This window comes from Musca vetustissima, unplaced genomic scaffold, assembly GCF_032173495.1.
Source record: "Musca vetustissima isolate MV318-11 ecotype Yass unplaced genomic scaffold, APGP_CSIRO_Mvet_v1 utg15310, whole genome shotgun sequence".
NCBI lineage: Eukaryota > Metazoa > Arthropoda > Insecta > Diptera > Muscidae > Musca > Musca vetustissima.
Window position 1 is genome coordinate 9,788 of NW_026873325.1, and position 16,584 is coordinate 26,371.

Consider the following 16,584-nt stretch of genomic DNA (forward strand, 5'->3'; position numbering starts at 1 on the left):
CTATGCTAAATTCTGTAAGTCGATTTAAAGGAAATTTGACACATGCTATTTGGTATACTGCACGGTCTAAAATGTAATCTCATTCGGTCATCCATTGATGACTTGGTGTACAATTAACATGAATAGGTCCAAATTATATATGGAAACTATATAATTTGCCAGGGATTAATTTATACTAACTTCAGAACGTTGTGTCAATCGTCCAGGCTATGGATCTTTTGTGCACATTTACTTCAAATCCGACGAAAATATGTATGTAAATCTGAACCAATTTTCACAAAACTTAGCACACATCATTCTAGACTTAATTCAGTACCCTATACCAAAATTCGTGCAAATCGAAAGATATATAGGGACTTTGGTGCACCCTTTACCTAAAATCGAGCGAAACTATATATGGGAGCTATATCTAAATCTGAACCGATTTTCGTCCGATTTAATGTAAACGGTCCCTATATATCTTTCAATTTGCACGAAATTTGGTACAGCGTAATTAATTAGGTCTAGAATGACGTGTGTCAAGTTTCGGTTCAGATTTGGATATAGGATATAGCTCCCATATATATATTTTCGTCCGATTTAAGGTAAATGGTGTACCAAAGTCTCTATATATACTTCGATTTGCTCGAAATTTGGCACAGCGTAATGAATTAGGTCTAGAATGATGTGTGTCAAGTTTCATGAAATTCGGTTCAGATTTGGATATAGCTCCCATATAAACTTTCGTCCGATTTAAGGTAAATGGTGTACCAAAGTCCCTTTATATCCTTCGATTGGCACTGAATTGAGTCTAGAATGATGAGTGGTGAGTTTCGGGAAAATCGGTGTAGATTTCGATATATCTCAAATATATATTTTAGTCCGATGTTATGTAAATGATGCACCAAGGTCCCTATATATATCCTTCGATTTGCACAAAATTTGGCATAGCGTACTGAATTAAGTCTAGAAAGATGTGTGTAAATTTTTGTGAAAATCGGTTCAGATTTAGATATAGCTCACATATAGATTATATTTTTAACAACGCGGCGTACCGAATAGCGTGTATCAATTTTGCTATAAATCGTTTTCCATTTTAAGCAGACGGCTTTAAATCTGCTAGAATGAAATTAAAGTTAGGATAGGTTGGAGAAAGAGGGAACATAGACATGCAGTTGTTAGGATACATATGTACATTATACCCAAAGTGGTATAGTCGGTCCGACTTTACTACTTTCTTTACTGGTTTTAAGTTATCATTGGCTGTCCGATTTTCTTTTCTATACGGAACTCACAAGATTTCAAACAATTTGGATGTAATAATATATTTTTGGCTATCTTGGTTTGCAAATCATGTGTTCCACAATTTGCTAATATCGGTCCATGATCGGATATAATCCTCATATAATATTTTACCTAATGTTGGTTATAGTGAGTTAATTATGAATTAAATATTTTGTGTTCCTATTGAGTGACAAATTGTCCTACGAAAATGTTTAAATATTGTGTAGATCCCATAGATGATTATACTTTAGTAATACGACGTACCTTCTATTTGGCATTTTAAGACCCTGGTGGGTAAACAAAGACCATTGTCCAATTTTCCAACATTAATGTTTGAGTATGATATCTTGTTTTCTCCTGACAGCAATTTACAATGGCATACCACCATAAGTAAGAACCCATATCGATTTTAAATACTTAGAATGTCCACATCATGGTAGAGGGTATTAAAATGTCTCCCCGGCCGAACTTAATGAGTTTTTACTTGTATTGGTAGTATAACAGTTTAGATCACTTCTTCGGATGTTTGATATACCACCCATATAAATTTCCTGTGTGATATTTAGTACTTCGTTTTTAAATGAATAAAATCTCCTCTGTGTCTATGTTTTAACAAAGGTCACATATATGGGTCTCAAACAATTTTATGACTCCTCATTGTTGAGGGCATACATATTCAACCCGGTCAAACTGTAAAATGCTGTTATATTCGTTTTTATAGATATTTTTAATTAGTTAGATCAGTTAACCTCGACGAGGGATAGGGGACCTTCGACACGATTTCGTTTGTATATAAATATCAATCCTCGTTTGCGTATCATGCTTTTGCTAGTATGCTGTTTCAAACTATTATCAAAACTTCAAAAATTGTAAAACTATTCCCGTTTTGCTTACACACATCGTCTAAAACACACACACACACACATAAAGTTTTTCAGAGAAACTGTTGCTTCGTTTCACACATCCTTTTCTGCACACATACATCTCTAAAAACGTATGAAATACACGAAACACCTTCTGTATTATGATAATAATAATAATTGTTATTTTTTATTTATGCGAACAAATATGATTTATGATTTTGAAAATTATTGAACAAACCACAAAGGATATACCCTCAGATATCCTCGCACACTCAAACCAAATGGAATTAGGAAAAACAGGGATTTTTACAAAGCTATCTACACCACAGCTAGGATTTTGTTATCGGTAGCCAAATCATCATCTGCCTGCGTCCTTTTTGTAACAAAAACTTCTTCCAAAACCATTTTACATTCACACACAAAGACAACATTTTATACACAAACGGATGTGCCATATCACTTGAGAATACAACCAACCAACAGTGAAGAAGAACAAGATAAAAAATAACAACAAAACAACTCCACCTCTACCAATGAAGTTAGCAACGGATGATGATATGCAAACATTTTTCTCATTTCCTGTTTTTGGCATGACGTCTTGGAGCATTCCGATCCATTTTGAAGCCACACCGCCAACCACAAATATTTTCTTTCGAAAACTGTTCTTCTCTGTCAGAACGATTTGAAAATATGCTGATAATATTTCGCATTGTCTGAGAGTGTATGTGTGTGTGCGTCTCTGTAGATTCATATTTGTTACCTTATTGTCAGTATCCTGTGGGCGAGCCAAAAGAGGATGTACTTTGGGGGGTTTATTTGTCGCATTCATTTTTGTATTGATATTTATGTTCATATGTCTGTTCTTGTCTCAAAATAAAATGAAATATTGAATAACTGTTGCATTATATACAATATGACATGGATGCGGTGGAGGTGGTGGCTGTCATTTGGGAGCCCTTTTTCTTCGGATGGGATGTTATGCTGCGGTAATGCATAACTCAATAAATCATCAATTTCAATTAGTCTAAACTTTTGACATGTCATTGCTGCTGCGTAACCACAATATCGCTCCATGCCAACCGCAATGCCAATGTAAAATATTTTTTTTAGGTGAAATGAAATACAATTATATATTATAATACATGTAATTTATTTAATATTAGATATGGCTTTTTCTCAACACAATAAAAATGTTGAACACCCAAAATATTTTCATAAAATGCAAATACTTCCCTTCTCCATCTCTGTCTTCGATGAGCAGCGTTTTTATCTGCTTTTTAAGGTATTTATGTGTCAACTTTTTAAAGTGCACTTTTATTCCTCCACCAACAGTTGGACATTCAAAATACCTAAAATATATCGGGACTGGTATATGGGGGCTATGCCATGCTGAATTGCTGCCATAAGAAAACGAAATAACAAACTGCATACACTCAGGTTAGAAAGTTAGGGCTACGTCCTTGAACATACAGAAAAGGGGAGTGACCTTTATAAGAGGCCTTTGTAAAAAATATAAAATTATTTTAGAAATGTTCTGCAAGAAGTTGTTATCCACGATGGTCCCTGACAACCAATTTACAGCCACTTCGTAATGCAATAATATAGCCACTTCTGTTGGAAACTGCCTAGGATTATCAAAACACATATAAAACGAACGGACTTTTACCGATATGTGTAGGTTAGGTTGAAAAGAGGGGCGGTTTACTCCACCACATAACCAATAGCAGGACATACATTTAGGCCATTAAAGGACCCAGTAAGAAGAAATCTTCTTGAGATTGGTCTCCCTTCTAGGAATTCTTTGTTCTTATTGAAGTCCTTCAGCCTTTCACATTCACGTCCCTTAGGCCAGTAAGTTAGTGAATAGTATAATTTTCCAAGAATTGGATTCTAAAGTTTACAAAAGCTGGACAGTAACATAGGAAATGTTCCAATGTCGAATGCCGGAGGCAGAAATGGCTTTAAACACCTCAGAACGGATAGTCGACTTTGGCTTTATAGTCGACAAATATATGGAATGCGTCGATGTGTTTTTCGTGGGTCTTTTCAAGGATTTGGTGCAGAATGAAAATCTGGCCAGTGGAGGATTTGCCAGTCGACTTTGGCTTTATAGTCGACAAATAGATGGAATGCTTCGATGTGTTTTTCGTGGGTCCTTTCCAGGATTTAGCGCAGAGTGAAAATCTGGTCAGTGGAGGATTTGCCAGTTCTGAAGCCGCATTGATATGGTCCAATAATGTCATTAACTTCATTCGTTGATACAGTACGTTGGATAGAACTGTATATGCGATATGAAGGAGACTTATTCCTCTATAGTTGACACATATCACGGGTCACAGGATACTGAGGTTCCAATTATTGAGCATGCATTCCTCTAGCCAAATTGTACTAATCAGCTGGTGCATGCTCCTGACCAGCATAAAAAGAACGGTTAGTTCGGCTGGTAATCGCATTTCATTGTGGCTCCTGTACATTTCGATTTGATCACGCTCACGCTTTCCTTGTTCTTTCGTCTTTTTTCTAAAAATACGTTATTCCCCTTTTCTCCAGATAATTCTCCGTCGCATTGTTGTATATCAACTAACAATAAATAAATAATAGCCAATAAATAAATAGGAATACGCCTAATCCACGCCTTGAATCAAAGGCCTTGCAAAAATATTCATTAAACAATTCACGCCTTGTATTGGTCCTTAAAAAATATTCTTTAAAAAAATCAAGCCCTGAAAAAATATTCTTTAAAAAATTCAAGCCTTGAAAAAATATTCTTTAAAAAAATCACGCGCTAAAAAATTGACAAAATATCCTTAAAAAATCCACTCCTTTATATGCCTTTGAAAAAATACTCCTTAAAAAGTCTACTCCTTGATAGGCCTTAGAAAAATATACTTTAAAAAATCCACGCCTTGATAGGCCTTAGAAAAATATACTTTAAAAAATCCACGCCTTGATAGGCCTTAGAAAAATATACTTTAAAAAATCCACGCCTTGATAGGCCTTAGAAAAATATACTTTAAAAAATCCACGCCTTGATAGGCCTTAGAAAAATATACTTTAAAAAATCCACGCCTTGATAGGCCTTAGAAAAATATACTTTAAAAAATCCACGCCTTTTTATACCTTGAAAAAATATTCTTTAAAAAATCCACGCCTTTTTAGGCCTTGAAAAGTAAAGTAAAGTCGGACTTTGCCGACTATATGGGTATATTCTACATATGTATCCTAACAAACGTCGCGTTTTTGTTATTTCTCTATATCTGAACCGATTTCAGGGAAACTTGCCAGAGACCAATTTGTATTACTTCAATACGTTGTGTCAATCGGCCTAGCTATGGATCTTTTCACGAAGTTTAGCAACATCATTCATGCAAATGAAAAGATTTCCAGGGATTTTGGTGCACCATTTACCTAAAATCGGGCGAATCTATGTATGGGAGCTATATCTAAATCTGAACCGATTTCCATGAGACTTAGCACACATTATAATAGCCGCAATTCAGTACGCTATGCCAAATTTCGTGCAAATCGAAAGATTTGTAGGGTCTTTGGTGCACCAATTACCTTAAATCGGATGAAAATATATATGGGAGCTATATTTAAATCTGAACAGATTTTCACGAAACTTTGCACACTAGACTTAATTCTAGACTTAATTCAGTACAATATGCCAAAATTCGTGCAAATCACAAGATTTCCAGGGACTTAATGGACTGTTTACCTAAAAATCGGGCGAAAGTATATATGGGAGCTATATCTAAATCTGAACCGATTTTCACGAAACTTTGCACACATCATTCTAGACTTCATTCACTACGCTAAGCCAAACTTCGTGCAAATCGAAAGATATATAGGAACTTTGCTACACAATTTACCTTAAATCGGACGAAAATATATATGGGAGCTATATCTAAATCTGAACCGATTTTTCCCAATTTCAATAGGGTTCGTCCTTGGGCCAAACAAATGAGCTGTGCCAAATTTCATACAATTCGGATCATAAATGCGCCCTGTACTTTGTTCACAAAAATACGTGGACGGACGGACGGACAAGCGTAAATCGACTCAGAAAGTGATTGTATACATATTCTCAAAAGGAACCATGTGTCTATCTCGTTTTTCTTTTGCCTGTTACAAACATATGCACAAAGACATAATACCCTGTACCACAGTGTGGTGAAGGTTATAAAAACAGCGCCTTGGAAAGCTTTGGACCTACAATGAACATTTATATGTCTCCGACTAATATTTTGTGTTAGGGTGGAGGGCGTAAAAAACATAACCAAATAATATAGAATTAATTAAGTCCAGATGAATTCAGTTACAGTTAAGGGGACCCCCCATTCTCGGGGTCATTTTTTTTTATTTTTTTTTTTTTTTTTTTTGATTTAATTCGAATCTACACTAATTGTAGAATGTCCCTACAAAATTTCAAGTAAAAATCTCAAGAACTCTTGAAGATATAGCCGATTTATTGTGTCAGCATCAAGTGACGGCTAAAGGGCTTCTCAAAATTTAAACGCGTTTTTCTCTTTTGCGAATGGCGGGCACGATAACTCAAAAACTAATAACCCAATCGATTCCAAATTTTTACATGTTTCTCTGTGAGTGTATAGCTTTCGTATGAACTATAATAAAGCCAATCGGTGAAGATCTTCCTTATTTTTTAACTTGGGTTTTGGACAAAAATCGGCGATTTTCCAAAAAAAAATTTTTAAAGGTCCCCCATTTTGTTAATGTTAATAATGATGTTCCAGTGACGAGTTATCATGCCCGCCATCAAAAATAAGGACTTTTATTTAATCACATAAAACAACAACAAGACAACAACAAAAATTTTTTGTAAATTATTTTTCTTCCTTTTTAAATCTTCAAATATATATGTGCAAAGTTACAAACCTTAACAAGCATTGGTATTCATTTACCAGCCAATTTAAAATCTTAAAAATAAAAAATCGAGAATGGGGGGGTTCCCTTAAATACAATTTATCTTAAAACTCTGCTACTCGGACTTTACCGTACATTTAACAGCGTAAATTAAAAAAGTACAATATAACACTTTATTTTGATTACCATCTATCTCATAGCTCCCATAATAAATTTACATTTCCACATTTTCCAACTCGAGAAATTAATATGGGCTTTTGGGTGACCCCAAGTAGCAGGTCAACTGCTCTCTAAACAATTGCATGGCCCATCACCTATTTAGGTGAACGAGCACACCGTTCGTAAAAGTTCATAGGTAACAGCATCGGCAACAACAAGAACAACATTCTGACTGCACTCAGATACCGGCAACTCACTTCAGATACTGTAGATGTCTGCATTGTTGCTGTTGTTTTTATTTATTTATTTTTTGTTTGTTATGATGACGATGATGTGGCACAATTGCCATTCTCATCGTCGTCGTTGTTGTTCTTGTAGTTTTTACTATTATGTGAGTATTTGAAACATATTTTGAATAAAAATTGAAAAGAAAAATTGAAACCAACGAAGCGCATTTAAATAAAAAACATTTGCATTTAGATGGAATTCTTTATAACCCGGAGAACAATAATAGCAAGAACAACAAAACCAACAACTACTGTAAGAGAACAGTAGTTATTTTTATGGACTGGGAAACCACCTCCCAGCTCAATCCATGTGAGTGTATTACGTATCCATAGCATTCCATTCATGCATTGTTCTTTGGGCATCCCAATGAGCATTTGTTGTGTTAACAAATAAAATAAAAATTAAAAAAATAATATAACCAGTGAGCGGAGCAGTATAGTCGGACGGGGCCGACCATATGATACCCTACACAACTTCCAAGAAACTATAACTTTCTGTGGTTCTTTATTCTGAACTTGGGCAATATTTGGCGATATTTGCACCCTCTTGACCGACTAGAGGTCAACGAATGTTACAAATATTCAGTACAGCCCTTCTAATCACTTGTCCAGATTCCCTTCACCTATTTTGACCTATAGATCGACTCGAAAAACCCCAAAAAAATAAGTAATCGGTCCACTTCATCCCAAAATTATTATCTGATCATCACCGAAAATTATAAGCGTTGTCGGTGACCACAACTTGAACCTCATGAAAATGTTCAAAGCGATCAACGCTATATTTCCGCCCTGTAGTGTGGTAATGGGTTTCTAAATAATATATGAATACGTAAGCCCCGGTAAATATTTATGTGTAAGTCCCGCATTCGAGCGCTGACGACAATATATTGGTATCAATTTAAAGGTCAACCACTCCTCTTGAACATACTACCAACTTCACAGGTCTAGGACCTTCAGGTGCAAATATATACCCCATAGAATACAAATTTTGTAATTTTTCACACAAAAGTCAGGGTCCATTTAACCCGCTAAATATTGACCGATCTTTATCAAAACAGGCATACTTATTCTTTGGCCCGATCCCCTTCTCCGTGCAAAAATTCGCATGTCTAGATCGACTCAGCTAGTCGAGATATGACGATCGGTATACTTAAAGGTGGGTCTAGGACCAATATTTCGCAGCGTTACAAACTTTTGGGGCTGCACAAAGCTATAATACCCTGACAACATAGTTGTGTAGGGTATAAAAATATCCACAAGTTTTTTCATCCACAGTTCAACCTCCATGACAATAATAAAAGTAATGTTTTTCCTATTGTCCAAGAAGGACGCGAAAATGGCTAAGTACCTCTACTCGTTGGTCAGTTAGTTAGTCACTCAGTCAGTAAGTTGAGTAAGGACGCCGCAGTTGTTCGCCATGTCATTATGTTACAATAAATAATTAGCTTCTGACTGGGTTTGTTATTTTCTATTCGAAGTCATTGATGTGACAATAATGTTAACGACTTATTTTAATGGCTTCTTAATTATAATGAAAGGAATGAATAAGAATTGTAGAAAAAAACATACAAATAAGTAACCAGGATGTCATCGAACTTATATATCAACGAAAATTAAATTGCAACCCACGGGGTTTTATATTGAAAACTGAAGAAAAATGTTCTCAATCGAAGGAAAGTCCGGTATATACAACCCCTTTGGTATATACAAGAGATACATCTAAAATTGTAATGGGGGAAAAACGTACCATAAATCTCCAAAATACCGATTATATAGAGGTACGATAATGTGAGGGCTATACCAAAACGTGGCCCGATATATCCCATTTTCAATACCAAACATCCAACACGTAATAACAATGTATGTTGAATATTTCAAAGCTCTGTCGTAAATAATGAGAGCTCTATCCTGATTTCAGCAGACAGATGAACATGCATAAATATAATTTTATTCTGAACAAGAATACATATATGGGCAATATTGCCAATTTTTTAATATTCCATTTTCAAAAAATCAGCTTTTTTGTTTTTGTGGCACATCAATGATTTTCGGTACACATATAGAGAAAAATGTTCTGATTCCGAAACCGTTCGCGATCAAATTTTTGGTTGATGCGCGCAAAAGTTATCGAGGTTTTAATTGTGGGCATAAGAAAAAAATTTTAAAATTACGCCGTTTATTATATTGAGCAAAAACGTTGATATATATTATCCTCCGTAAAATAAGAATACGAATATATTATAATAATCGCGATAAAGTTGCAGATCTTAGCGAAATATGAGAAAAATAAAAAAATATATAGGAGATTACATCAATATTTTCATTATATTAATGACATACACACACCTAAACACTATGGTAAATAAAATGATATCAAAATCACATAAGTCCGTGTAGCGGTTTCTAAATCAAAGCGACAACAAACCAAGATATTGAGAAAAAATATTTGTTTTTGGTTCGAAAAAATAATGTCATCATATTTATTTTTTTAATTGTATACAATAAATTTCAGAAAAAAATGTTGGGGTTATTCTTCTATTTTACCCGAATTTCGCCGAAAAAATTGACATATAATAATAATCACTTTTTGTGTATAAGTATACACCTTGTGGATTGTAGCAAGACCCTTCCGATAAATCTTAGAATTCAATAAATAGGAAAAAATCTTAAAATAAAATAATATTATGAAATATACATTTTAAATTGCGTGTAAATCGCGTAATTCTCAAAATCATTTGATGCGCATGCGGTTTCCAGGAAATACTGAAGTTTATCTTCCAATCCATATATATTTTGCGAAATTTCATTTGACGGCTAAGATGTGCCACACACTACATTGAAGTACCCAAAAAATCGTAAAACGCGAATAATTTGCGAAAATTCCATATGCTATTAACGCGCATCCGATTTCGGTGTGCACCCTAAAAAATACATCGATCTATACCGATTTCAATGTGGTCCATTAAGAACCATGGATGTGCCAGCAAAATCTATTTTTGAGATAAATTGCGTACATCTCTCTTTCGGCTGAAGTTTTAAAAAATTGGCAATATTGCCCATATATACTTTATGGGGTCTCCGGTGAATATATTGCATGAACAGCCAGACGGACCAACTGATATACATAAATCGATTTATCTTAAAGATAGAATTCGTGAGGCTATTGATTAATATGACAGCAAACTTGCGGTTTCGTCCATCCTAATTATAACCAGTGAGCGGAGCAGTATAGTCGGACGGGGCCGACCATGCGATACCCTACACAACTACCACGAACTCTAACTTTCTGAGGATGTTTATTCCGAGTCTGAGTAATATTTCGTGATATTTTCCCCCTCTTGTCCGATTAGAGGTTAACAACACCTCTTCCTTACTTCGAATATTCGAATATTCAGTACAGTCCTTCTAATTACTTGTCCAGATTACCTTCACGGTGGGTTGTGTTGTGATTTTCGGATTATACTCTACTCGAAAACACACAAAAAATTATGTTTTCGGTCCATTTCATCCCAAAATTTTAATCTGATCATCACCGAAAATTATAGGCGTTGTTCTTGACCATAACTGGAACTTCATGAAAAATTTCAAAGCCATCAGCGCGATATTTCTCCCTCTAATGTGGTAATGGGTTACTGAATAATATCTGAATACGTAAGCACCTGTAAATATTTGACTGTAACTCCCACATCTGAGTAGATACATCACTATATTTGGTATCAATTTAAAGGCCAACCACTCCTCTTGGATATGCTATCAACTCCTGGGGTCTACATCCTCCAGGAGTAAATATATATGCCATAGAATACAAATTTTGTCATTTTTCACACAAAAGTCAGGGTCCATTTGACCCGCTAAATACTGACCGATCTTTATCAAAACATGCATGCGTATTCTCTGGCCCGATCCCCTTCTCCATGCAAAAATTCGCGGTGTTTGGGCCATAATTGCGGCCTCTGGAGCGACCAGAAAAACCGACAAAAATTTAGTATTTGGTCCATTTCATCCCCTAAATATTAACCGATCTTTTCCAAAAACAATAGGGTCTTCATTGGCCAGAACCCATCCTACATGCAAAATTTCGTGAAGATTGGTCCATAACTGTGGCCTGTATCGTGTTTACAAATTATAATGGACAGACGGACGGACATCACGGACACACATGTCTAGATCGACTCAGCTAGTCGAGATATGACGATCGGTATACTTAAAAGTGGGTCTAGGAATATTTCGCGGCGTTACAAACATTTGGGGCTGCACAAAGCTATAATACCCTGACAACATAGTTGTGTAGGGTATAAAAATGGATTTTATACCCTAAACAACTATGTTGCCAGGGTATTATAGCTTTGTGCAGCCCCAAAAATTTGTAACGCTGCGAAATATTGGTCCTAGAACCACCTTTAAGTATACCGATCATCATATCTCGACTAGCTGAGTCGATCTAGACATGTGTGTCCGTCCGTCCGTCTGTCCATTATAATTTTTAAACACAATGCAGGCCACAGTTATGGACCAATCTTCACGAAATTTTGCATGTAGGATGGGTTCTGGCCAATGAAGGTCCCTATTGTTTTTGATAAAGATCGGTTAATATTTTGGGGGATGAAATGGACGAAATACTAAATTCTTGTCAGGTTTTCTGGTCGCTCCAGAGGCCGCAATTATTGCCCGAACATCGTGAAATTTTACATGGAGAATGGGATCGAATGGAAACCAAAGAAAAAGCATGCCTGTTTTGATAAAGATCGGTCAATATTTAGCGCGTCAAATGGTCCCTGACTTTTGTGTGAAAAATGACAAAATTTATATTCTATTACGTATATATTTACTCCTGAAGGACATAGAACCGAGAAGTTGATAGTATATCCAAGAGGGCTGGTTGACCTTTAAATTGATACCAATTGTATTGTCGTATGTACTCGGATGTGCGAGTTACACTTAAATGTTTACAGGTGCTTACGTACGCAGATATTATTTAGTAATCCATTACCACATTAGAGGTCGGAAATATAGCGCTGATCGCTTTGAAATATTTCATGAGGTTCCAGTTATGGTCAAGTACAACGCCTATAATTTTCGAAGATGATAAAATAATAATTTTGGGATGAAGTGGACCGAAAACTTATTTGCTTTGTGTTTTTTTAGATTCAGTCTATTATAAGCCGAGCATCACAACACAACCCACGGTGAAGGGAATATGGAGAATATGAAGGGACTGTACTGAATATTGGTAGTATTCGAAAATATGTCAGTGTAAGGAAGAGGTGCTGTTGACCTCTAATCGGGCAAGAGGGTGCAACTATCACGAAATATTACCCAGGCTCGAAAAAAAATCCGCAGTAAAATAGAGTTCTGTGCTAGTTGTGTAGGGTATCGTGTGGTCGGCAGCGTCCGACTATACTGCTCCACTCACTGGTTTAAAAATAGATTTTTTTTAAAATGTCAATATTTTTAAGGAGCATGAGAAAGAGGATTTTTTTTTAATTTTCTATATTTCCTTCCATATTTTTGTATGGGGATTATGTAAAGACATGGATCGATATTGAACCTGATCTACGTAAAAGTTTTTTATTTGGCAGAAACAAGAGGGCAATTTTGAGAGGGCAATGTCATAACATGGGCTTCTAATAAACATTTTTCGGACATTCTAAACAACAAGAATGCCAATTTCCAATCACTTAGATGGGGAATATGTGGATATAATTTTAAAAATACCGAAAACGGGGCGGAACCTTTATACTGGGCCCATAAAAATGAAGAGCATAGATTGTGGACAAAATATTGAAAATCACTTAATATTTTGATTTTTTTTCTTATACTTGTATTTCATTTTTTAAAAATTGAAAATATGATATTGACGATGATGCGGACTCAGGACTTTATGTCGAGAATGACAGATGTATCAAAACGTATAAAACACATTATGGACTAAGAAGCTTTCGACATTTTAAAAGAACAAAAGAATAATGTTAAAGTGGTCATTGAGACAATTTTATTGTGTGGAAGGGAGAACACCGCATTGAGAGGAGGTAAAGATTCCAGAATACTTCATTAAATGTATATAATCCGAACGCAGTTAGAAAAATTAAAAAGAAAATAATTTTCTACCGTCCTAATAAACACAATAATTAGTTTGGGTTTGGATCTAACATTTTTTGAGAGGTCATGGATGACTTAGCTACGCAAGTCATCGGTATCATCGCAAACTGGGAGGGTATCTGCTCTAAGCCTAGCGCTGAAAAATGCTTATTATAAATAATTTCATTTCTGTATATACTTTCCACAAAGGTAGTCCGTGTGCGTCCTCAAAACTTAGATTATAATATTGCTAAAGATGTCTTAAATAATGCGATAAATAAGTACAATCTTCAATGTGAAAAAAAATTTATTTCTGCTTCGGATATTGTATGATTACTATGTTCTAAATCCATCGTGCTCCTTCCTATTTGGCCTCAATAATTTATTTATTTGTATACATAAAATATTGGAACCTTCACCTCTAACCATTTCATGAATATGTCATATTTTTTATAAGGTAATCACAAAAAAAGTTGAATAACACTTAGGGGCGCAAGCCTTAGCAGCTGAATTTTTTATACGTCGAAGAACGTAATTTTCAACACTCAAATAAAAAAGTTGGAGCAAAACTTTTTGAAAACAATTCTTATTCATTTTAAATTGGAGTATTTTCTATCAATTCTTGATTTTGGCCACTTTTGGTCGTGGTCGTGACACATTTTGCGGTGGGTAATTTGATGATATAACATTGAAAATATAATACATAGACCTTTCACATTCTCCAAGAAACCGGTGAGGATTTGTGGCTAAACCATGAAAACACCGAAAATTGGTTTCTCCCTCGATGAACCCGGAATGTTATTACGTTTAAGAAACCAAAAACGTAGACGGGACCTTTATATGTGGCCTATGTGAAAAAATGGACCTATGGGGAGACTGGGCACCTTCGGTATGACGCTCTTGTTGTACATCGCTAGCTTTGATCCATAGCTATAGAATATTAAAATAAATAACTTTCACTAAGTTTGAAATCTCCAGCTAATAAGCCATTTAGATACCAGTTTTTTTTATTTATACCCTTCACCACACTGTGGTACAGGGTATTAAGCCTTTGCGCATATGTTTGTAACAGGCAAAAGGAAACGACATAGACCCATGGTTCCTCTTGAGAATATGCATAGAATCACTTTTGAACACAGTACAGATCGCATTTATGATCTGAGTTAGATGACAGCTAACTTATTTGGCCCAAGGACGAAACCTATTTATATTGGAGAAAATTGCATATAGCTCCCATATATAAATTTCCGTCCGATTTTATCTAAATGGTGCACTGAACACCCAATATTTGTCCGATTGAAAAAAATTTTGTAAACCTTACTGAATTAGGTCTATACTGATATTTAAGTTTTGTGGAAATCGGTTCAGATTTAGATAAACCTCTCATATATAGTTCCGCCCGATTTTTAGTAAATGGTGTACAAAACTCCCAATATTTGTCCGATTTAAACAAAACTTAAACTGACTTAAGTTTGATGTTCTTGAAGTTTTGCTGAAATCGGTTCAGATTTAGATATAGCTCCCATATATTTTTTCGTCCAATTTTACCGGCACCGAAGAGCCTATGTTTATTCGATGTACACGAAATTTGGCAGATGTGGGTTTAAAGTGATATGTATTAAAGTTGCAAAAATCAATTTAGATTTGGATATATCTCCAATATATATTTTCGTCAGATTTTATGTAAATGGCGCACCGAGGAGCCATATACACTAGATAAAATTGGGGACAGTGCACTGTTCAGCAGCATATCAAATGGCTAGATATGGGCAGTGGGTAAATACCCGGTAAATTGGGTAAATAACCAATTGTGGATATTTACTTTATTGAATCGGTAATACAATGTCTTACATCCTATTTCCGGGTTTTGTTATAAAATCGATTTAGAATGGATAGTTTTACGATACTTTAAAGACGTGGGTAAATACGCAAGTATTTACTCATTAACTGCCGAACGACTGGACATAGGCGGCCAAAATTTTGCTTACACGTTTTTAATGTCAAAGCAAATATTGAAATGGAAAAAGGGGTCCCTGGTTCCAAGTTTTGATATAGCCCCACATAACCGTATCTCCCGATTTAAGGTATTTTTTGTCTATTAGACCAATTTTACGACCAAATCGGCTGTAATTTGGCACAAAGTGTTCTCTTTGAGTACCAAATGTCCATGCAGAAATTCATGTATGTAGGTCCACGTGTACAGTAGCCCCCATACAAAGATACCCCTGTTTTAAGTACTTACCCAAAAACTGGGTATAAACTCATTAACTGCCAAACCACTGGGCCAAAATTTGGCCCAGATGGTTTTTACATCAAAGCAAATATTGAAATGCAAAATGGGGTCCCTGAGCCCAAGTTTTGATATAGCCCCCATATAACCGTATCTCCCGATTTAAGGTATTCTTGTCTTTTAGACACATGTTAAACGGCCAACATTTGGCTCAGATGGGTTTTATATCAATACAAGTACTGGAATGAGAAATGGGGTCTCTGAGTCCAAGTTTTTATATGGTCCACATCCACATTAAAAAAAATGTAGAAAGTACCTTCGGAGTAGATGCGGCCTTTTAGAGTCGGGCACATTCCGCCTATATAATTTCCTTAAAAATTGTTTCTGATTCTCCTTTAAGGGAACCCCACCCATTCTCGATTTTAATTTTTCAAAAATTTCAATGGGCTGGTAAATCAATACCAATGCTTGTTAAGGTTTGTAACTTTGCACGTATATAATTGAAGATTTAAAAGAGAAGAAAAATAATTTACAAAAAAAAATTTGTTATTGTTTTGTTGTTTTTTGTAATTAAAGAAAAGTCCTTATTTTTGATGGCGGGCATGATAACTCCTCACTGGAACATCGGAATCCGAAAATTCCAACGGTGTTAGAAAGAGTACATGTCTGGCTCTCGTATGAACTAGGATTATTGACTTCGCTCTAAAATTAACAAAATGGTGGACCTTTGAAAAAATATTTTTGGAAAATCGCCGATTTTTTACCAAAAACCAATTTGAAAAATAAGGAAGATCTTCACCGATTTGCTTTATCCTAGTTC